Source organism: Somniosus microcephalus, chromosome 34, assembly GCF_052327205.1.
Source record: "Somniosus microcephalus isolate GS21.2 chromosome 34, FLI_Smic_1.0, whole genome shotgun sequence".
Classification (NCBI taxonomy): domain Eukaryota; kingdom Metazoa; phylum Chordata; class Chondrichthyes; order Squaliformes; family Somniosidae; genus Somniosus; species Somniosus microcephalus.
In genome coordinates, this window is record NC_141020.1 from 22,138,704 (window position 1) to 22,162,402 (window position 23,699).

At 46.8% G+C, this 23,699-nt stretch overlaps 1 long non-coding RNA gene across 1 annotated transcript in view; it reads left to right on the forward strand.

The window, feature by feature from the left end:
* The window catches only part of LOC147096873 (uncharacterized), a 29,208-nt gene that overhangs the window by 305 nt on the left and 5,204 nt on the right, over positions 1–23,699 (forward strand). The window contains exons 1-2 of the long non-coding RNA XR_015074566.1: positions 1–721; positions 2,843–3,032. The exon at positions 1–721 is cut by the window's left edge and continues 305 nt beyond it. This is a non-coding gene — a long non-coding RNA (uncharacterized LOC147096873). The remainder of the gene's footprint in view (positions 722–2,842; positions 3,033–23,699) is intronic.

The following is a 23,699-nucleotide window of genomic DNA, read 5'->3' on the forward strand; positions in this document are numbered from 1 at the left end:
ACCCACAGCTACTCACTGGGAAAAACAGAACTTTTAATATCCCAGCAGCGGCAGACATGGGGCCTATCACTGCCTTCACTTATTATATCACCAGTCTATGTCACATCGAAACATAAAAACATACAGCACAGGAGGCCATTCGGCCCATCGTGCCTGTGCCGGCTCTTTGAAAGAGCAATGCAGTTAGTCCTACCCTGCCCCGCTCTTTCCCCATAGCCCTGCAAATGTTCTCCTTTTAATAACAAGCGTAAAATACAAGTGTACAATCTGTATCAGTGATTTTCCCAATCCATTATAGTCCGGATAGAATGGTGTTATAATCTTCAATTATTGTACGTTCATCGCGAATTCAAAAAACTGGGATATAAAGGGAATAATGCAGGAGAATCCAGGCCAATGTTTTACCGAGCACTGAATGCTTTCTTCCTCCTGAAAGAAAATAAAGAACGACAGTCCCTTTCCGATCTCAGGACATCCCAGTGTGTTTTACAGCCAATGAAGGACTTTGGAAGTGTGGGCACTGCTTTACTGTAGGGAACACGGCAGCCAATTTGTGCACAGCAAGCTCCCACAGATGGCAACGTAATAATGAGCAGATGATCTGTTTCTTTCGTCTGTTGGTTAAGGGATAAATATTGGCCAGGACACCGGGGAGAACGCCCCTGCTCTTCTTCGAAATAGCGGCATGGAATCTTCTCCGTCTACCCAATGTACTACCAGAGTAAGTAATTAAAGCAGCGACCTTGTCAACATTTAAGAATAGGTGTTTGAAGGAAAGGGGAATAAAGGGATGACGTAAGAAAACTACTAGGCCCTTGGTCTAAGCGTTAAACAAAGCTTTAATGAACTGTTTTACAACATGGAGGTCTAGTTGTGTCCTTCACTAGTTCCTGTTAAGAATGTCCTGCGCACGCTGGGCCCGTGCCCGAGTATTTATACTCTCCCTGGACAGCGCCACCCGCAGGCTGCTCAGTATTATTTCATAAGTCTTTCTTTCATGAATGACTGATTCATGTCAAGGGACATGGTAACATATCTCAAGAGGGCTGGAATACAAAGGGGAAGAAGTTATGTTACAGTTATATAAAGCTCTGGTTAGACCCCATCTGGAGCACTGGGTTCAGTTCTGGGCCCCGCACCTCAGGAAGGACAGATTGCCCTTGGAGGGGGTGTAGTGCAGATTCACCAGGGTTTAAAGGGTTAAATTATGATAACAGATTGTATCAACTTGGTTTGTATTCCCTTGAGCTTAGGAGAGTGAGGGATGAGTGAGGGAGGAGTGAGGGATGAGTGAGAGGGGTGAGTGCGAGTGCCAGCTGTGGCTCAGTGGGTAGTTCACTCGCCTTTGAGTCAGAAGGTTGTGGGTTCAAGTCCCACTCCAGGGTCTTAAGCACAAAAATCTAGGCTGACACTCCAGTGGAGTGCTGAGGGAGTGCTGCACTGTCAGAGGTGCCGTCTTTCAGATGAGACGTTAAACCGAGGCCCTGTCTGCTCTCTCAGGTGGACGTGAAAGATCCCATGATACTATTTTGAGGAAGAGCAGGGGGAGTTATCCCTGGTGTCCTGGCCAATATTTATCACTCAATCAAAAAAAACAGATTATCTGGTCATTTTCACATTGCTGTCTGTGGGAGCTTGCTGTGCACAAATTGGCTGCCGTGTTTCCCACATTACAACAGTGACTACACTCCAGACAGTACTTCATTGGCTGTGAAGCGCTTTGAGACGTCCGGTGGTTGTGAAAGGCGCTATAGAAATGCAAGTCTTTCTTTTGATCTAATCGAGGTGTTTAAGATGATAAAGGGAGTTGATGGGATAGATAGAGAGAAACTATTTCCTCTGGTGGGGAATCCAGAACAAGGGGGCGTAACCTTAAAATTAGAGCCAGGTCATCTTGGAGTGAAATCAGGAAGCATTTTTTCACACAAAGGGTCGGAATAATCTGGAACTCGCTGCCACAAGAGGCTGTCGATGCTGGCAGTCAATTGGAGCAGGGGCGTTCTCCCCGGTGTCCTGGCCAATATTTATCCCTTAACCAGCATTGGAGATTGAAACAGTTTTGTTAGGTAAGGGTAACAACAGCCACAACAACCTGTATTTATATAGCGCCCTTAACATAGTAAAACATCCCAAGGTGCTTCACGAGAGTATTATAAGACAAAAAATTTGACACGGAGCCACATAAGGAGAAATTAGGGCAGGTGACCTTGGTCAAAGAGGTAGGTTTTAAGAGCGTCTTAAAGGAGGAAATAGAGGTAGAGAGACGGAGAGGTTTAGGCAGGGAATTCCAGAGCTTAGGGCCCAGGCAGCTGAAGGCACGGCCGCCAATGGTTGAGCGATTATTATCAGGGATGCTCAAGAGGGCAGAGTTAGAGGAACGCAGACATCTCGGGGGTTGTGGGGCTGAAGGAGATTACCAAGATCGGGAGGGGCGAGGCCATGGAGGGATTTGAAAACAAGGATGAGAATTTTGAAATCAAGGCGTTGCCGAACCTTAATGTAGGTCAGCGAGCACAGGGGGTGATGGGTGAACGGGACTTGGTGCGAGCTAGGGCATGGGCAGCCGAGTTTTGGATGACCTCAAGTTTACGTAGGATACCAAGGGATATGGAGCTAAGGCGGATAAACGGAGGTGAGGTACAGATCAGCCAAGATCTAATTGAATGGCAGAACAGGCCCCAAGGGCTGAATGGCCTCCTCCTGTTCCTATGTTGCTAACCCAGCGAGCTCATAGGATTAGGACCATTGCTTGTGTGGATGGTAAAAGTCAGCGCGGACAGGTGGGCTCGAACTGCTTGTTTCCATGTTGTCATTTCTATGTATCTCTTGTCCCATGTTGCAGATCACTGCCAAGCAACTGTGATTTCTATATGACTAGGCCTTAGCCAGCCAGCCCTTGCTCCCTATATGACTAGGCCTCAGCTGTCCTGGGTGACTTTAAATAAAAAATACAAGAGTAAGGAAAGCAGCCCACCCCCTCCTTCCAGTGGAAAATATCGGGGGGTGACGTCCGCAGATCTCCTCCCTGATTGGTGAGTTTTTTGACTGCTCCTATTACAAAGATTTATGGGGTACTTTTTATCTCCAGAGCGCAGCACGGCACCGGGTTTAGATAAAGGGATGAGTACATTAATCAGCTGTTGTCAGGCAGGCCGGCTGCACATTAAATGCATCGCATTAGCGGGTTAAGTAAACACTCTCCATTTCCCACTCTTCCTGAATGAAGCTGATCAAAAGCCTTTGTCGATCCATCATAGTGTGTCTGAAAACCATGGTGAACATCAGATCTTTGTACAAAAATACTAAACCATTGTGATGGGGTTAACCGTTCAGCACCAGAAGTCATTCTACTAATAACACGTAAGCTTTGTCTAATATAGGGATATGTGGAGGGCAAGAGGCATAGCAAGAGAGGAAAAGAGAAAGGGAAGGAGGAAAGGGAGAGAGAGAGAAAAAAAACATTGGAAAAGGGGAAAGAAAGGGAGGGAGAGAAAAAGAAAGTGAAAAAGAGGGAGGGAGGAAGACGACGAGGAAGAAAAAGAGAAAGAGGGAGGGGGCAAGAGAAAGAATGAGGAGAAAGAGATGGTGGACAAAAGAGGAAGAGAGGAAGAAAGAGAAAGAAAGAAAGGACAAAGAGAGGAAGAATGAGAAAGAAGGCAGAGGGAGAGAAAGAATGGGGAGACAGAAGGAAGGGGAGAAGTAAAAAGAAGCCGAAGAAATAAAGTATGACTGGGAAATAGCAAGCAACAGTGAGAGAAAGAGTAGTAAAAGAAAGTGAAAAAGAAGGCAGGAGGGGGAGAGAAAAGGAATGTGAAAGTTTGAGAAAATGAGAAAGAACGAGAGAAGGACAAAGAATCAGAGAAAAAGTGAGAGAGAAGAAAGTAAAAGGAAGAGGAAAGGAGGAAGAAAGAAAGAAAAAAGAGAGGGAAATTGAGTGAAAAAAGGAATCGGGAATTAGAGGGGAAAAGGAAGAATGAAAGGTAAAGAAAGAAAAAGGAGAAACAATTAGAGTGAGAGAAAAAGTGTGAGAAAGAGAGCTAGAAGGATAAAGGAAGAGACAGAAAGCAGGAGAGTGAAAGAGAAAGGAAAAAATCAGGAAGAGAAACAAGAGTGAAAGAATGAGAATGAGTGAAAGGAGAGGTAAGATGTCAATAGAATAGAGGAGATGAGGCAGAGAATGAGAAACAAAACCCAATTGGTTCACTAATATCCTTTAGGGAAGGTAACATTAGGGGGAGTCCAGGACAAGGGGGCGTAACCTTAAAATTAGAGCCAGGCCGTTCAGGGGTGATGTCAGGAAGCACTTCTCCACACAAAGGGTGGTGGAAATCTAGAACCCTCTCCCACAAAAGGATGTTGAGGCTGGGGGTCAATTGAAAATGTCAAAACTGAGAATGATAGGTTTTTGTGAGGCAAGAGTATTAAGAGTTACAGAACCAAGGCGGGTAGATGGAGTTAATTAAGATACAGTTCAGCCATGATCTAACTGAATGGTGGGACAGGCTCGAGGGGCTGAATGGCCTCCTCCTGTTCCGATGTAACATGCTGTCCTTACCCGGTCCGGAATATACGTGACTCCAGTGACTCTGCAGTGGCCTACTCAACCACTCACTCATATCAAACTGCTACCAATGGTTCAAGAAGGCACACCACCACATTCTCAGGGCAACTAAGGATGGGCAAGAAATGCAAGATAGAGAATAGGATAGAAAAACTGAGTGAGGAGATGGATAACGAATCATAGAATCACAGAATCATAGAATAATACAGCACAGAAGGAGGCCATTCGGCCCATCGAGTCTGCGCCGGCTCTTTCGAAGAGCAATTCAGTCAGTCCCACTCCCCGGCTCTTTCCCCAGATCGCTGCAATTTTTTCTCCTTCAAGTATTTATCCAATTCCCTTTAGAAGTCTACTATTGAATCTGTGTCCACCGCCCTATCAGGCAGCGCATTCCAAATCCTAACCACTCGTTGTGTAAAAAGGTTTTTCCTCATGTCGCCTCTGGTTCTTTTGCCAAACACCGTAAATCTGGGCCCTCTGGTTATCGACCCTCAAGCCATTGGAAACAGTTTCTCTTTATTTCTATCTCAATCCTTCATGATTTTAAACACCTCGATCAAATCTCCTCTTAGCTGTCTCTGCTCCACAGAGAACAACCTCAGCTTCTATCCACGTAACCGTAATCCCTCATCCCTGGAACCATTCTAGAAAACCTCTTCTGCACCCTCTCCAAAGCCTTCACATCCTTCCTAAAGTGTGGTGCCCTGAATTGGACACACTACTCCAGCTAGGCTGAACCAGTGTTTTTTTATAGAGGGTTAACATAAATTCCTGGCTTTTGTACTCTATGCCTCTATTTAGAAAGCCCAGGATCCCATATGTTATGTTAAGAACATAAGAACATAAGAAATAGGAGCAGGAGTGGGCCATTCGGCCCCTCGAGCCTGCTCCGCCATTCAATCAGACCATGGCTGATCTGATCTTGACCTCAACTCCACTTCCCTGCTCGCTCCCCATAACCCTCGACTCCCCTGTAGCTCAAATATCTGTCTATCATAAGAACATTACTGCTTTGTTAACCTGTATTGGATGTTAAAACAGTGAAGGGAGGGATTAAGAATAGGATATACCAACAGAATGGGGAGCTGGACGGAGATGGGATATAAAAATGAGTGAGGAGATGGGATTTAGTTTCTTTAAGGAGTTCAGTGGAAGAGAAAAATCAGGCGTGGTGTAAAAGAGGCTGCGGATTCGCTATGAACCCGTTTTGCGTATATCCATTTCACCCCTAAGTGTTCACCCACTCGGCCACCAGGGGCAGTGAGAAACATTCTTCACGGGACAGCAAGGCCGACTGGTGTTTGCATCTGCAAATTCTTTGAAGCTGTTGATTAGATACTTCGCTGTATTGTACTTGGGTCCAGCGGCCAAAGACAACTTTCCACAGATGTTCCCATACAGATTAGCGAAACAAAATTAGAGCTAAATATCCTGAGAGATCATATCATTCAAGAAAAAAGGGGAAAATAAGGAGAGACGTGTCAATGAGGATCTGTCACAGCAAAAAAAAAGATGAATTAGTTAATCAATCATCAAAGGGTCTTCATAAATAATGCTTTACTACAGTTCAAGTTTATTGCTCCCACTATATCATCAATTTGCCAAACAATGCATTAAACAGGACTAGGAATAAATTGACTTCCTGACCCGAGAATTATCAGGATTAATCATTAATTATTGTGCATGATACACAGAGCAAGCAAATTAATTGAAACTTCATGCAAGGGCCTGGAACAGATCAATAAGGCAATGAATAAAGCTTTGCCCTTTCCTCACTCTGCCACTGACTGATAGACTGAGGAAGAATGTTTAAGTCTCTGTAGAGGCATCGAGCTCACATGAAATAAGATCAGCTTGAATTGATGATGGGGAAATCAGAGCACTATTCCAGTCCTAGGTGAAGTGGATTCGGAGATCAATTAATCTCGGCCTGCAGTTTATCCAAGTTCAAAAATTCACCTTTCTTTTTTCTTGTTTCTTAGCGAGCCCTGTCTGGAGTCAGGGGAGACATTGCCCCCTGTCTGGTGTCAGGGGAGACATTGCCAGCGGTGGTGCCACTGCGGGAACTCCTGCCAGACTCCCACCAAATTCCCCTCTCCACCATTATAAGCGAGGAGCTCAAGAGTCAGCTGTGGCTCAGTGGGCAGCACTCTCGCCTCACTGAGTCAGGAGGTTGTAGGTTCAAGCCCTGCTCCGTGAAACTTGAGCATGGTGGCATAGTGGTTAGCACTGTTGCCTCACAGCGCCAGGGACCCGGGTTCGAATCCGGCCTCGGGTGACTGTCTGTGTGGAGTTTGCACATTCTCCCCGTGTTTGCGTGGGTTTCCTCCGGGTGCTCCGGTTTCCTCCCACAGTCCAAAGTTGTGCGGGTTAGGTTGATTGGCTATGATAAATTGACCCTTAGTGTTAGGGGGATTAAATACGTGGGGTTACGGGGATAGGGTGGGATATGTGTTGATGTAGGGGTTACGGGGATCGGGTGGGATATGTGTCGGTGCAGGCTCGATGGGCCGAAATGGCCTCTATCTGCACTGTGGGGTTTCTGTGATTCTGTGATTCTGTGAAAGATCTAGGCTGACGCTCCCAGTGCAATAGTGAGGAAGTGCTGTCAAACATAAGAAACAGGAGCAGGAGTAGGCCAATCGGCCCCTCGAGCCTGCTCCGCCATTCAATAAGATCATGGCTGATCTGATCCTAACCGCCAATCCACTATCACAGAACCATCTCCTGAATCTAACAGAATTAGACACACGAAATAGCAGCAGGATCAGGCTACACGGCCCCTGGGCCCGCTCCGCTACCCACAGGGCCATGTCCGATCCGAACCTAGACTCATGTCCAAATTCCTGCCCACTCCCCGTAACCCTTAATTCCCTTTACTTCTAGGAAACTGTCTATTTCTGTTTTAAATTTATGTAATGATGTAGCTTCTACAGCTTTTTGGGGCAGCATATTCCATGGACCTACCACCCTCTGAGTGAAGTAGTTCCTCCTCATCTCAGTTTTGAAAGAGCAGCCCCTTATTCTAAGACTATGGCCCCTAGTTCTAGTTTCACCCATCATTGGGAACATCCTCCCCGCATCCACCCGATCCAACCCCTTCACAATCTTATATGTTTCAATAAGATCGCCTCTCATTCTTCTGAACTCCAATGAGTAGAGTCCCAATCTACTCAACCTCTCCTCATATGTCCATCCCCTCATCCCCGGGATTAACCGAGTGAACCTTCTTTGTACTGACTCGAGAGCAAGTATGTCTTTTCTTAAGTATGGAGTCCAAAACTGTATGCAGTATTCCAGGTGCGGTCTCACCAATACCTTGTACAACTGAAGCAACTGAAGAATATTTTTATATTCTAGCCCCCTAGCAATGAAAGCCAACAATCCATTGGCCTTCTTAATCACTTGCTGCACCTGCATACTAACCTTTTGAGTTTCGTGCACCAGGACCCCCAGATCCCTTTGTACTTCAGTACTTTCCAGTTTCTTGCCATTAAGATAATAACTTGCTCTACGATTAAAACCACACCCCAGTCTGCCCTCTCAAGTGGGTGCAAAAGATCCCATGGCACTATTTTGAAGACGAGCAGGGGAGTTCTCCCCAGTGTCCCAGACAATATTTATCCCTCAATCAACATCACTGGGAAAAAAAAACAGATGATCTGGTCATTATCACATTGTTGCTTGTGGGAGCTTGCTGTGTGCAAATTGGCTGCAGCGTTTCCCACATTACAACAGTGACTACACTTTGAAAGTACTTCATTGGCTGTAAAGCACTCTGGGATGTCCTGAGGTCATAAAAGGCGCTGTATAAAATCTTTCTTTCTTTCTCGTTCCCACAATCCATGTTAAAATGGTGGAGAGAGGAATTTAATCTTATTTTTCCATTCTAGAGCATCGCCGACAGTAATCTCTACCCTACAGAGTTCCTGCCTGGGGGGTGGGGGGAGTTAATTATGTTAGTGTGGGGTGTTAAAGAGTGAAGGAGTAAAGAGCAAACAAACTTCACAAGCCATTGGGTGTGGTAGTTCTTATGTTCATTAATAAATAGACATTCTTATTATGAACACAGTTAGCTTTTGCTAGTTACTTTATTGAGCACATGTGCACTAGGTACTGTATCTGTAGAGGCATCCATCTTGACTGTTGCCTTGTGGGTAGCCTAGTGCCTCATGGGTAATGTAGTCTTAATATACATACAGCTGGGTAGTGTAGTCTTATACATCCAGCTATATACAGCTCTACACAGCTCCACGGCTCCACCTAGTGTCCACTATAGAATGACATGTTATTGATCATTACAGTAGTATGATCGCAAAATACTGCGGATGCTGGAAATCCGAAATAACAACAGAAAACGCTGGGAAAACTCAGCAGGCCAGGGCAGCATCTGTGGAGAGAGAAATAGAGTCAACGTCTCAGGTCGATGACCTTTCGTCAGAACTGGAAATAAAGCAGGAAAAGGGAATAGATTTTAAAGCAAGTGGGGGCTGGGAAAAGGGGGAGGGAATGAGAGGACAAAAGGGAGGGTCAGTGACAGGATAGAAAGCAGGAGAGGTGACGAGACATTGAGAGACATTGAGAGAGATTCAAGGAACAAAGGATGGCTCTGGATGAAGTGTGAATGGCCCTGGGTGTTATAGTGGTTACGTAATAGGAGGAGTAATCCAGAAAGTGGTGAGTTCAGAATCCCACCGTGGCACTTTGACTTCAACAATAAATCTGGCAATATATCAGTCGCAGTGACCATGAAGCTGTTGGATTGTCATAAGCAACCCAAGTGGTTCACTCACGTCCTTTAGGGAAGAGAACCTAGTCGGGCCGACATGTGAATCCAGTCACACACCAAAGAGATTGACTCTTAACTGGCCTCAGAAGTAGCCAGGCAAGCCACAGTTCAAGAATACACTGTCGGAGGTGCCATCTTTTGGATGAGACGTTAAACCAGGGCCCCGTCTGCTCTCTCAGGTGGACATAAAAGATCCCGTGGCACTATTTCAAAGAAGAGCAGGGGAGTTTCCTCACACCCCCCCCCCCCTGGTGTCCTGGGCCAATATTTACCCCTCAGCCAACATCACTAAAACAGATTATCCGCGTTCATTGGCACATTGCTTTTTATGGGATCTTGCTGTGCACTAATTAGCTACCACGTTTCCTACATTACAACAGGTTAAATGAAAGACTGGCAGGTAACATAAAGGGAAATTGTAAAGCAATTCACAGGCAAATGAAAAGGAAAACATCAACAAGGAAAGCATGTGGCGAATTAAAGCTAGGACTCTCATGAAGGAGGAAGGAATGGGGGAGATACAAAATTAGGTCTTTGCCTCAGTTTTCACAAAAGAGTGCGGCCGTGAGAATGAAAGGGTACAAAAGGAGGAGATGGAGCAATTAGATAGGATAGCGATAGATAAGGGAGTCATTCTGAAAACAAAATGGTGGGTAAGTCACGAGGCCCTGTTAACACGCAGCCTGTGATATGGAGTAAAGACAGAGAGGCTCTGCTCACAATCTTTCAAACATCTTTGGATACAGAAGTTGTGCCAGAGGACTAGAGGGTTGCCAGGGTAACTCCTCTGTTCAAAATGGGAGAAAGAGATAAACCAGGTAACTCTAGGCCAGTTAACCTTACGTCGGTAATGGGTAAGCTAGGATGTAGGCCGCTCAGCCCCTCGAGTCTGTTCCTCCAGTCCATTAGATCATTACTGATCTGTATCTTAACTCCATCTGTCCACCTTGGTTCCATCACCATTGCCTAACAAAAATCTATCGGTCTCAGTTTTGTACTTTTCAAGTGCTTCCTGACATCACCCTGGAACGGCCTGGCTCTAATTTTAAGGTTATGCCCCCTTGTTCTGGACTCCCCCCCCACCACCAGAGGAAATAGTTTCTCTCGATCTACCCAATGATAGATAAATCTGATAGAGCGTTCAAAATCAGGAACATAGGAACAGGAGTATGCCATTCAGCCCCTTGAGAAATGTTCCCTCGAAGCTGCACCTGTGCAGTAACCTGCAAGGCCCTGCCCAGGCCACTCACAAGCCTTTCCTTTTGAAATACTGCACATGCGCAGAAATTTGATGGGACCGCGCATTGAAATAAACAGGTCGCGCGCAACAAAGACAATTTTGAGGGAACATTGCCCGCGAGCCTGTTCCGCCATTTTATTTAGATCATGGCTGATCCCTTCCTCAAATTCATTTTCCTGTCGAATCCGGCCTCGGGTGACTGTCTGTGTGGAGTTTGCACATTCTCCCCGTGTTTGCGTGGGTTTCCTCCGGGTGCTCCGGTTTCCTCCCACAGTCCAAAGATGTGCGGGTTAGGTTGATTGGCTATGATAAATTGACCCTTAGTGTTAGGGGGATTAAATACGTGGGGTTATGGGGATAGGGCGGGATATGTGTTGGTGTAGGGGTTACAGGGATCGGGTGGGATATGTGTCAGTGCAGGCTCGATGGGTCAAAATGGCCTCTATCTGCACTGTGGGGCTTCTGTGATTTCTGTGATTTCTGTGATCCCTTGATATCCTTACCGAACAAAAAACTATCGATCTTAGTCTTGATCAAGTGACTATTTCCACTGGTTAAAGGGCCAGTAACTAAATGGCATAAGTTTAAGCTAAAAAAATAAAGGAAGAGGTTACCTGAGGTTGATATACAGAGATGTTAGGCGTTAAATGCCCGATTAGAAACAGTGATAGAAGCAGAATCTAGAATAGCTTTTAAGCGGGTAGTGGAATGGGACCAAGTGTATAGATCTTTCAGTGAGCTGGCACAGGAATTGTGGGCTGAATGGCCTCCTTCTGTATTGTACATTATGGTTCTGGCTTCTAGTGGAGGCGGAGTTCATAAATGCCAGGACTGGACCGCAGGAAGGCAAGAGGTGCCACTGAAGCTCTGCACCTCCAACTCGTGGGACTAGCGGGGTAGGGAGCATGTGCATGCTGTGGTCGGGGGGAGGGGGGAGTTGGTAGATGTTGGACCTATCAGAGCTGCTGTTGGTTGCTATGCAGCAGAGGAAGCCCTGATAGGTCCAATGTCCTCCTCTAGAAATTGGAGGGGCTTCAAGCATCCCCTGCTAGATTGCCCCATAATGCACCGCCACCCGATAATCTCGGTGCCCCCTCCAGGTTTGGGAACCCCTGCTCGAAGGGGTCCGAGCTACTCAAGCAGCAGATGAGCGCTTCAGTATTCTATGCGCTTGCAGCTGGTTGACCATTTTTTTTCATTCGTTCCTGGGATGTGGGCGTCGCTGGCAAGGCCAGCATTTATTGCCCATCCCTAATTGCCCTTGAGAACGTGGTGTTGAGCCGCCTTCTTGAACCGCTGCAGTCTGTGTGGTGAAGGTGCTCCCACAGTGCTGTTAGGGAGGGAGTTCCAGGATTTTGACCCAGCGACAATGAAGGATCGGCGATATACTTCCAAATCAGGATGGCGTGTGACATGGAGGGGAACTTGGAGGTGGTGGTGTTCCCATGCGCCTGCTGCCCTGTTCCTGGGACTAGGGACAGGGTCACTGGCAAGGCTTGGAAGCTAATGTCAATGGCAGTCACTCTCACCTCACCCCTGGGCCTTGGTTTGGAGACACTTAAATATGGCATTGAATTTCAACACGTCAGACAACTAGGCCAATGAAATCAAACTGAATGAACAAGCAACTATTTAGTAATATCATCTACAGTTAGGAGTGTAAGAAACTATATAATAAATGCCAGCTCATTTGCCGTGAAAATTCCCGCTGCTTACGAGCCATTCTGGTGCTCTGAATTGGAGATGTGATTGACAGAGAGCCCCAGTTTCCATATCTCCCACCATCCATCAAGAACGCAGACCCCACATAATACAAGCGTGAATGGCTGGCCCACCACTGAGAAGCCCAACACTGACAGACAGCTGATGGATGCTCGTTAGCGGTGCTCAGGTGCTGATGTAAATCTGATCATTCGAGTGTTTGTTCTTGCGGGGGGGGGGGAGGGTGTAATGGATCACTTTGTTTCCTCGCTGGTTGCTGGATCTGTCCCATGAGGGGGAAGGGCTGTCCTGCATCACTGCCCCTTCCCAGATACAAACCCGTTGCTTAAAGGGCCTACACACAGGGGCTTTGGAGGGATTACAAATTTCCACGTCTCAAAAGGGCCTGAACTTCTTCCATTCCTCATATTGGAAATCAAACCCAATAATTTCTAGGTTGCTCTTTTTATCTCTTTGTTTCTCCCTCTTTCTATCCGATGCTCTCCGTCTCAGCCGCTCTGTCTCTATCTTGAGCCATCTTCCTATGTGTTCTTGCATCTCTTTGTCCCTCTCTTTCACTCTTTGTCTGTCTCTGTCTCCCTCTGTGTCTCTGTCTGCATCTTGTGTCTGTCTTTGCTCCTTTGTCTCTTCCGATCTCTCTCTCTCTCTCTGGCATAGATCTTGGCTTTGTGCGATAGTGTAAAACAGATAACAGCAAGTTGGCAGCCCGGTTAGTTTACATCTCTCTCGATTTGTATTTCTATTGATCTCGCCGACTGGCTATCACGCATTTCACACAATTGCACAAAGTCGAGATCTTCACCTTCTCTCACTTAATCATGGGAAGCTCTAATGGGCCATAAGCTTAATGAAAAGTGGCATGAAATATTTATGATTTTTACATTTATAAAACTCGAGGTAAGTCATATTCACCGTCGCGTCACTTGCCCGTGACACTGGGACATCTAAAGCTTGGTTTCACTGTCTTTCCCTACCTGTACACAAAATAAAGGAGCGTCAAACCCTTTCTCCTCCAGGCCTGATTTTAACTCCAAGCCACGTCGCTGCTCCAGAAATGTTCACTCCCAGGGCTGGGGCTGATTTTAACCCTGCATGTCCAGCAGAACACGGGGCGGGTGGCCACTTAAAATCGCCCGGGTTACTTCCCGATTTTAACCTGCTCAACTGCGCGGGCAGCAAGGACCCCCCCCTCCACCCCCGCCCCCCCCCACCCCGCCCAAAGCCAGTGGGGTCCTTCTTTACATATGCATGTCGGGTCCTGACGACACAATCTCTCCTCATACATCATTCCTGCCATCCCAGGTATCAGCCTGGTGAATCTTCGCTGCACTCCCTCCATGGCAAGAACGTCCTTCCTCAGGTAAGGTGACTAAAACTGCACACAATACTCAAGGTGCGGTCTCACCAAGGCCCTGTACAACTGTAGCAATACATCCTTGTTCCTGTACTCGAACCCTCTTGCTACGAAGGCCAACATACCATTTGCCTTCTTAACCGCCTGCTGCACCTGCATGCTTACCTTCAGTGACTGGTGCACAATAACACCCAGGTCTCTTTGCACTTCCCCTTCTCCCAATCTATTGCCATTCAAATAATAATCTGCCTTCCTGTTTTTGCCACCAAAGTGGATAACCTCACATTTATCCACATTATAGTGCATTTGTCATGTTTCTGCCCAATCACCCAACCTGTCCAAATCGTACTGGAGTTTCACGACATCCTCCTCACAGCTTACCCTCCCACCCAGCTTTGTGTCGTCTGCAAATTTGGAGATATTACATCCAATTCCCTCGTCCAGATCATTAATATATATTGTGAACAGCTGGGGTCCTAGGACCGATCCTTGCGGTACCCCACTAGTCACTGCCTGCCACTCGGAAAACGACCCGTTCATTCCAACTCTTTGCTTTCTGTCCGCCAACCAGTTCTCTATCCAAGTCAATACCTTGCCCCCAATCCCATGTGCCTTAATTTTGCACGCTAATCTCTTATGTGGGACCTTATCGAAAGCCTTCTGAAAGTCCAAATACACCACATCCACTGGTTCTCCCTTATCTATTTTACCAGTTACATCCTCAAAAAATTCCAGTAGATTAGTCAAGCATGATTTACCTTTTGTAAATCCATGTTGACTTTGTCCGATCCTGTCACTGCTTTCCAAGTGCTCTGCTATTACATCTTTTATAATAGACTCCAGCATTTTCCCCACTACCGATGTCAGGCTTACCGGTCTATAATTCCCCGCTTTTTCTCTACCACCTTTTTTGAATTAGCGCCAGGCGCTAAACTTTGCGCACGCCCGATAATGGCACCCCAAAGGGGGCGATACTGAATTTTTCCCCCTCTGCATCTCAGGCCTCACACCGTGTATCCACAAATAACATGGTATAATGGTCCATCTCTGAGATTTGGGTCTCGGAGCTGGGCTAAGGACTCACCCAGGTCTTGTGTCCCCAGCTTAAATAAAGCGAACTGAATGGATTCGGTCACCAGCGGTCTCATCCCCAAGAAGAACTTAAACTGGCACGGGTTTTGCGGTTAAAAATAACGGTCCACGCTCACCGTTATTAACGAGTAAATCGGACAGTAAATTGCGGCGTCTGCACATGCGCAGTTAAAGGCGGAAATCCAGAAGTTGCTGTCCGAGATGTCTGGCTCCTCCAGAAGCTGCGCGATAACGATATCTCAGCATCGAAAACACGGAACAGTGTGAAGCTGCTGTACTTACCCGATATATACACATGAAACTCGCCAGAAAAAGTTAGGGCTTGGCCAGTCCAGTGTAAGTACCCTCTTAACGACGAGATAAGTCTTAATTATTGCCAAACAACCTCCCTGGCATTGAAAACTAACTTTACAAGTGTGGAGTCACATTCCTTCAGATTTTAATTATTGTTGGGCATTTAAAAAAATAAATACATTAAAATATTTTTGAAAACTTTTTCTTTCTGTCTCTATTTTCCTCTCTCTCTTAATCCAATCAGTCTTTCCCTCTCTTTATTTCACTTTCTACACCTGATTTGACATTGAATTCATTATTCGACCTGACACTTCCTGGTTCAGACTCTCCGCTGCTCATGAACGATTCATCAATCTGATTGGTTAAGGAGACACATAGTTGCTGGCCCTGTTCACACAGGTCCCAGATGCCCTGTTGGGGTAGCGCCGTGCCTAAATGGCTTTCTAGTCACAACAAGTTCCAGTGCAAAAGTCCATAGATAGGCTGAGGGCAAGTGTGAACGCAATGAACATTCGTTTGTTCGACGCTGACTGCAAAATCCGGGTCAAAGTGTAGAAGAACTGAGTCCAACATCTGCCCGTGGCTGGTTACACCTAGTGGGGAAAGTCATAGTCCAGCATCTTCAGGCTGCTAATGATTGGATACAACAACAACTTGCATTAATGGTGCACCTTTGTCGTGTTAAAACATCACAAGGCGCTTCACAGGAGCGTAGGGGAGAGGCAGGGGGCTAGGGGATTTGGCAGTGGACAGACAGGCCGTTTACATAAGAACATAAGACGTAGGAGCAGGAGTAGGTCATTCAGCCCCTCGAGCCTGCTCCGCTATTCAATAAGATCATGGCTGATCCGATCTTGGCCTCCGCCCCACTTCCCTGCCCGCTCCCCATAACCCTTGACTCCTTTACCGTTCAAAAATCTGTTTATCTTTTCGATTGGCATCTTAGCTCAGGTCAGCAACTAACAGATCTGCGGACTGGTGGGAATAGGGAGGACGTGCGAATGAAGACAATGGAGATGCAGGTCAACTATCCCTTATCTGCAATTCCGAAAATCGAAAAGCTCTGAAAACCAAAAGTTTTTTCGTGGAGCCTCTCTCGGTATTTCCAGTGTAAAATCTTGAGCAGCTTACACGGGAGTTTGCAGATTACTGCGTGGCCGTGTGCAACTTTGAGGAAACATTGCTGTTAACTATTTCTTTATAGTAACCTGGTTACCTAGCCAAGTTTGCATCCATCACTAGTGGTGTAGTTGTAGAGTAAACCCGACGGCTGCCTCTTGTCCATTTATAAGCATTATATCCGTTCTGAAATCCGAAAAATTCCGAATTCCGAAACACATCTGGCCCCAAGGGCTTCAGATAAGGGATAGTGCGCCTGTATTAGGACGCGTGACCAAAAGCTTCGTCAAGGCGGTAAGTTTTAAGGAGGGTCTTGAAGGAGAGGAGAGAGGCGGAGAGGCGGAGAGGTTTAGGGAGGAAATTCCCGAGCTTGGGGCCCAGGCAGCAGGAGGCACGGCCACTAATGGTGGGGGGGGGGCTAAGGGAGTGCGGGATGCACAGGAGGCCAGAGCTGGAGGAACGCAGAGTTCTCGGAGAGGTTGCAGGGATGGAGGGGGTTACAGAGGCCATGGAGAGATTTGAACGTGAGGACGAGAATCTTTAAAATCGCGAAGAAAGGGGTCAAACCTGGATCTCATTAAAACACTGCAGAACACGGCATATCAACAAACAGCGAGCCACTCTTCAGACACGCTTGTAGTTTTATTACCAAGAAAGCGGCAGGCAGGCAGGGGGTAGCAAGAAATAGCTAATTAGACGCTAGAGCTGCTCCATCAAAGATAATTGCAGTCTGCGGGAGCTGATAAACCACCAATTTTCCCCATCAAACCCCTCCATTTCATGGCTTCAGTCAGGAAGCAAATAGGAGGCCCATTACGCAGGAGAGACAGAGACTGTCAGCAATTCAAACAGCTCTCCAACAAAAAAATCATTCAATTAGTAATTGTGACCAAACTAGGCGTGAACTCTCTTTTTCTCTCCTTGACTGGATAATTGCCCTCCCAGTACGCTGTAATTTTCCACAACCTTCTTTGAGATGGTTACAGGTGCGACAAATGGAAACAATTTTCATACTCTCCAGGATACAGGGAAGCCCGTTGGAGAACACAGGTCCTCTTGGGAACCTCATTAACATTATCCGAGTCTTACCAGGATTATCCCTCAGACCTCTTAGCTGCAGTCCACTCCTTCCCCATTGCTTCACCCCTGATCCATCTGAAGCCCTGAACCGTATAATCTCCATCCCATCCCTCGCTGCAATTAACGTTCAGCCCTTAACATCTTTAATTGTGCTTTTTGCGTTTCCTGAGAGTGTCTGTCCCCGCCTATGCCGCTTGTGAAGGAATGGGGCAGCTCAGCCAGTTCACAGCACGCAGCCTCTGTGACGGATCACCGGCACAAAGGCACAAATAATTAACCTGCGGCAAAGAGCGGTTTCGGCTTCTGTCACCAGTTCAGAACACGCTCGCTCCTGTGCAGGTTTCGAACAGAAAAAAATTCACCTAAAACCGAAGGGTGGCTCCGGAAGAGAGTTAGTGTGCCAGAGAATAATGGATCAGTGGGAGGGAGTTACACAGAGGATAACAGAGGGAGGAGGGAGTTACGTCGAGAATAATGGAGAGGGAGAACGGAGTTACACAGAGAATAATGAATGGGCAGAAGGGAGTTACACAGAGAATAATGAATGGGCAGAAGGGAGTTACACAGAGAATAATGAATGGCCAGGAGGGAGTTACACAGAGAATAATGAATGGCCAGGAGGGAGTTACACAGAGAATAATGAATGGGCAGGAGGGAGTTACACAGAGAATAATGAATGGGCAGGAGGGAGTTACACATAGAATAATGAATGGCCAGGAGGGAGTTACACAGAGAATAATGAATGGCCAGGAGGGAGTTACACAGAGAATAATGAATGGCCAGGAGGGAGTTACACAGAGAATAATGAATGGGCAGGAGGGAGTTACACAGAGAATAATGAATGGCCAGGAGGGAGTTACACAGAGGATAATGAATGGCCAGGAGGGAGTTACACAGAGAATAATGAATGGCCAGGAGGGAGTTACACAGAGGATAATGAATGGCCAGGAGGGAGTTACACAGAGAATAATGAATGGCCAGGAGGGAGTTACACAGAGGATAATGAATGGCCAGGAGGGAGTTACACAGAGGATAATGAATGGCCAGGAGGGAGTTACACAGAGAATAATGAATGGGCAGGAGGGAGTTACACAGAGAATAATGAATGGCCAGGAGGGAGTTACACAGAGAATAATGAATGGCCAGGAGGGAGTTACACAGAGAATAATGAATGGCCAGGAGGGAGTTGATCTGAGACTCGCCTCTCACCTATCTTGGCCAGCGTCTTAATCCGTTCAGGATTAGTGGGGATCTCTGGAAACAACCCACTGTCGCTCAGTGTCGACTCTCACACAGTATCCCAGCAGCAGGACGCAAGCTCAGACTAGGAGGAGAAAAAAGACAAAAGCAACAACAACTTGTATTTATATAGCGCCTCTAACGTAGTAAAATGCCCCAGGAGCGTTATTAGACCAAATCTGACACCGAGTCACCTAAGGAGATATTAGGACAGGTGACCAAAAGCTTGGTCGATGGGGGAGGTCTCAAGGAGCGTCTTAAAGGAGGAGGGAGAGGTGGAGAGGTGGCAAGGTTTAAGGAGGGAATTTCCGAGCTTAGGGTCCAGGCAGCTGAAGGCACGGCCGCCAAATGGTGGAGCGAAGGAAATCGGGGATGTGTAAGAGGCCAGAAATGGAGCACAGATCTCGCTGGGTTGTAGGGCTGGAGACGGTTACCAATTTATGGAGGGGCAAGTCCATGGAAAACAAAAAGATTTCTGCAGCTAATCTGAGCTGTTGCTAAGGGGACATAATCTGGGCCGAAGGAACGAAATCGATTTTCCTCTTTCAGAATACTGGACAGTTAGAGAAACCTCCCAGTCAGGCAAGACTCACATCAACCTGCAAAGCACAGTGACAGAAGGGCGGAACTGCACAGACACTGCTGTGAAAGTAAATCAACTGAAGGGAATCTTCCTCACTCACCTGAGGAATCAACATACTCTGCCTTGTCCCAAAGATGTCTGATGGTCCATACGTGCAAGTTGTGGCCTGATCAATCCTCTCACCTCTAGCCTCCAGCCTCTCTTTCTTGTCTCTCTCTGTCGATTTTGTAGCTGCAGTGTGTCAGCCGTGGCTCATGAGCCACACCCTTGCCTCTGAGTCAGATAGTGCATGGATTCAAGTCCCACTCCAGGTACTTGAGCACAAAATGCCAGGCTGACACTGCCAGTGCGGTGCTGAGGGAGTGCTGCACTGTCAGAGGTGCCGTATTTCGGGTGAGATGTTAAACCGAGGCCCCGTCTGTCTTCTCAGTTGAATGTAAAAGAGCCCACGGCACTCTTCGAAATTCAAAAGAGAGGAGAGTTCTCCCAGGCGGCCTTGACTAACATTTATTCCCACATTACAACAGTGACTAAACTTCAAAAGCACTTCATTGGCTGTAAAGGCGTCCGGTGGTCGTGAAAGGCGCTATATAAATGCAAGTCTTATTATTTATTATAACCAGCATCACTAAAAAACAGATTATCTGGTCATTTATCTCATGGTTGTTTGTGGGATCTTGCTGTGCGCAAATTGGCTGCCGCGTTTCCTAAATTAGGATAGGGACCAGACTTCAACAGTACTTCATTGGCCGTAAAGCATTTTGGGACATCCTGAGGTTGTGACATAAATGGCGCTACATAAATGCAAATGTTTCTTCCTTTTTAAATGTAGATATTGCTCCGCTAAACTTTCCTCCTCATCTCCAATTACACCGTCCTACAGACTCTTCCTCCTCCTCCCTGCCTGCCGGGTTGAAATCAAGATGTATTCCACTGTCTCCAACTCAAACACATTCATTCCCAGGATGTCAACACTGTGTAACTGCTCTCCACGCTTACTTGGCTTTCAAAATCCAAGCTTGTCACCTAATCACTATTTCTTGATTTACTTTGTCTCCTCTACTTCTCCTTTCAACCTTGGTGCTGTCCCATATCAAGGGCTTTACCTGGGCCTCTGAGTTAATGAAGCCATAGCCTCTATATATTTACTGCACCCAAGTCAAGCCAAGACGTTTCCTTAGACCTAAATGAATTACTTGCGTTGCTCAAATAAATATCAATACATAGCAGTACATAGTAATTACAGGAAACTTTGTGCTATCCGGCACCGACGGGACCGAGCTGTTGCTGTCCCATCAAAACTGCCGGACAAACCAGCGCTAATGTTGAAACATGCGGAGCTTCTGGCAACAAACCCTGTTGCTTAGCAACAGCTTCTAAACAGTCGGCCGTAGCTTGCAAGCATCTCTGTAGCTTAGCAACAGCTTCGGCGAGACCTTGCAGAGCCTGACTGGTGAAAAAAAAGCAACGGAAAGAAAAAAAAACCTAAGGAAACGGCTCCTGATTTTTGCCGGTGGATCGAGCATTCCGGACAGTTAACCTCCGGATAAACCAAAGTTTCCTGTACTGCACTGAAACAGGCCATTCGGCCAACTGGTCCGTGCCGGTGTTTATGCTCCACACCAGCCTCCTCCCACCCCTCTTCATCTCACCCTATCAGCATCTCCTTCTCTTTCTTTCTCCCTCGTGTGTTTATCTAGCTTCCCCTTACATGCCTCAAGTGCTTCACACGGCAGCGAGTTCCACGTTCTGACCACTCACTCAGTAAAGATACAACAGGAGTCTTGTCCTCCTCCAGGCGATGAGGTAATGCAAGTGCAGGGCTGAGGGAGTGCTGCATTGTTGAAGAACTGCCCTTGAGTTGAGATCTTAAACCCAGGCCGTGTCCACCCGTTCTAGTGGTTCAGGTGTATCACAACGTTCTCATTGAGGGATTCAATGAAAAGAAGGGAGTTTTCACCATCTCCTGGTCAAGAGACAAATTAACTGGTCATTTATCTCACTGCTACCTGTGGGATTGACCGCTTACTTTGCCCACTGTCAGCTGTGGCTCAGTGGGCAGCACCCTCGCCTCTGAGTCAGAAGGTTGTGGGTTCATAGTCCCACTCCAGGGACCTGAGCACAAAAATCCAGGCTGACACTCCCAGTGCAGTGCTGAGGGAGTGCTGCACTGTCGGAGGTGCTGTCTTTCAGATGAGACATTAAACCGAGGCCCCGTCTGCCCTCTCAGGTGGACGTAAAAGATCACATGGCACTATTTCGAAGAAGAGCAGGGGGAGTTCTCCCCGGTGTCCTGGGGCCAATATTTATCCCTCAACCAACATCACTAAAAACAGATTATCTGGTCATTATCACATTGCTGTTTGTGGGAGCTTGCTGTGCGCAAATTGGCTGCCGCGTTTCCTACATTACAACAGTGACTACACTTCAAACAGTGCTTCATTGGCTGTAAAGCAAAACGTCCGGTGGTCGTGAAAGGCGCTATATAAATGCAAGTCTTCCTTTTACATAATGACACACCTGTACTGGTGAGGCCACACCTGGAATACTGCGTACAGTTTTGGTTTCTATATTTAAGAAAAGATATACTTGCTCTCGAGGCAGTTCAGAGAAGGTTCACTCGGTTGATTCCGGAGATGAGGGGGTTGAATTATGAGGAAAGGTTGAGTAGGTTGGGCCTCTACTCATTGGAGTTCAGAAGAATGAGAGGCGATCTTATCGAAACATATAAGATTGTGAGAGGGTTTGATCGGGTGGATGCGGTGAGGATGTTTCCACTGATGGGTGAGACTAGAACTAGGGGGCATAATCTTAGAATAAGGGGCTGCGCTTTCAAAACTGAGATGAGGAGAAACTTCTTCACTCAGAGGGTAGTAAATCTATGGAATTTGCTACCTCAGAGAGCTGTGGAAGCTGCAACATTAAATAGATTTAAAACGGAGATAGACAGTTTCCTAGCAGATAAGGGAATTAGGGGTTACGGGGAGAGGGCAGGGAAGTGGACGCGAGTCTAGGTTTGGATCAGCCATGATCCTATTGAATGGCGGAGCAGGCCCGAAGGGCCGTATGGCCTACTCCTGCTCCTACTTCTTCTGTTATGTCCTTATGACACTCACTGGACCTCAGAGTGATCCATTGTGTGAAGCACTTTGCTATGCTTCTGAGAAATGAGGAAAAGCAAGGCTTTTCTTCCTGGTAGCTTGGATAGACCTCCCATGGAGAGCAGCCTGGCGTTAAATTAATTCCTTGAAAGAAGTGTGCTCCCCGGAAAATTCTGCCAGTTAAAGTTGTGCCTTGTTGAGCAGCCAGCTCACGTAGAACGACACCCTCCCCCTTTCTTTATCAACTGTTTCACTGGGTAATGCCATGGGTTAAGCAGGCAGAGATCCAAGACACTGACGTCACTGAGTGCAATAGTCCATTGAGGGTAGCGGATAGCTCATGTGAGATTAGACAGAAAAAAAAACAAAATTATAAAAATTCAAGAAAAAAAGAGCATAGAATCAGAGAATAGCACAGCACAGAAGGAGGCCATTCGGCCCATCGAGTCTGCGCCAGCTCTTTCGACGAGCAATCCAGTTAGTCCCACTCCCCCCCGCTCTTTCCCCAGATCCCTGCAATTTTTTCTCCTTCAAGTATTTATCCAATTCCCTTTTGAAGGCTACTATTGAATCTGTATCCACCGCCCTATCAGGCAGCGCATTCCAAATCCTCACCACTCGCTGCGTAAAACAGATTTTCCTCATGTCGCCTCTGGTTCCTTGCCCAATCACCTTAAATCTGTGCCCTCTGGTTATCGACCCTTCAGCCACTGGATCAGTCTCTCTTTATTTACTCTATCTAAACCTTTCATGATTTTAAACTCCTCCGTCAAATCTCCTCTTAGTCTTCTCTGCTCCAAGGAGAACAACCCCAGCTTCTCCAGTCTATCCATGTAACTGTAATCCCTCATCCCTGGAACCATTCTAGTAAATCTCTTCTGTATCCTTTCCAAAGCCTTCACGTCCTTCCTAAAGCGCGGTGCCCAGAATTTGACACAGTACACCAGCTGGAGCTGAACTAATGTTTTAGACAGGCTCAGCATAAAAAGGCGGACTGAATAGAATTAAATTGTTTAATTTCTCTTTAAAGTTGCTTCTTACTCTCATTGATTTAGGATTAATATTAAAACTACTCTGATCATTTGAATATTTTTATTACTGTGATGATGAGGATAATTATTTTCATGCGGCGAGTTGTTGTGATCGGGAATGCGCTGCCTGAATGGGCGGTGGAAGCAGGTTCAATAGTAACTTGCAAAAGGGAACTGGATAAATACTTGAAAAGGAGAAATGTGCAGGGCTGTGGGGAAAGAGCAGGGGGGAGTGGGACTAATTGGCCAGCTCTTTCAAAGAGCCGGCACAGGCGCGACGGGCCGAATGGCCTCCTTCTGTGCTGTATGGTTCTTAGTGAGTGTTTCCGGGTCACGGTGTATGAGCTAAGAACAAAATGAACCAGATGGCCCATGGAGACTGAGAGCAGCTGGGAATCCAGGGTTAACCGGCAGTGAGCGGCAGTGTCAAATTGATTTCCTGTACCGCGCTACTTGAAAGAGTGCTCTGTGCTGCTGCTGCGGCCAGTGCCAAT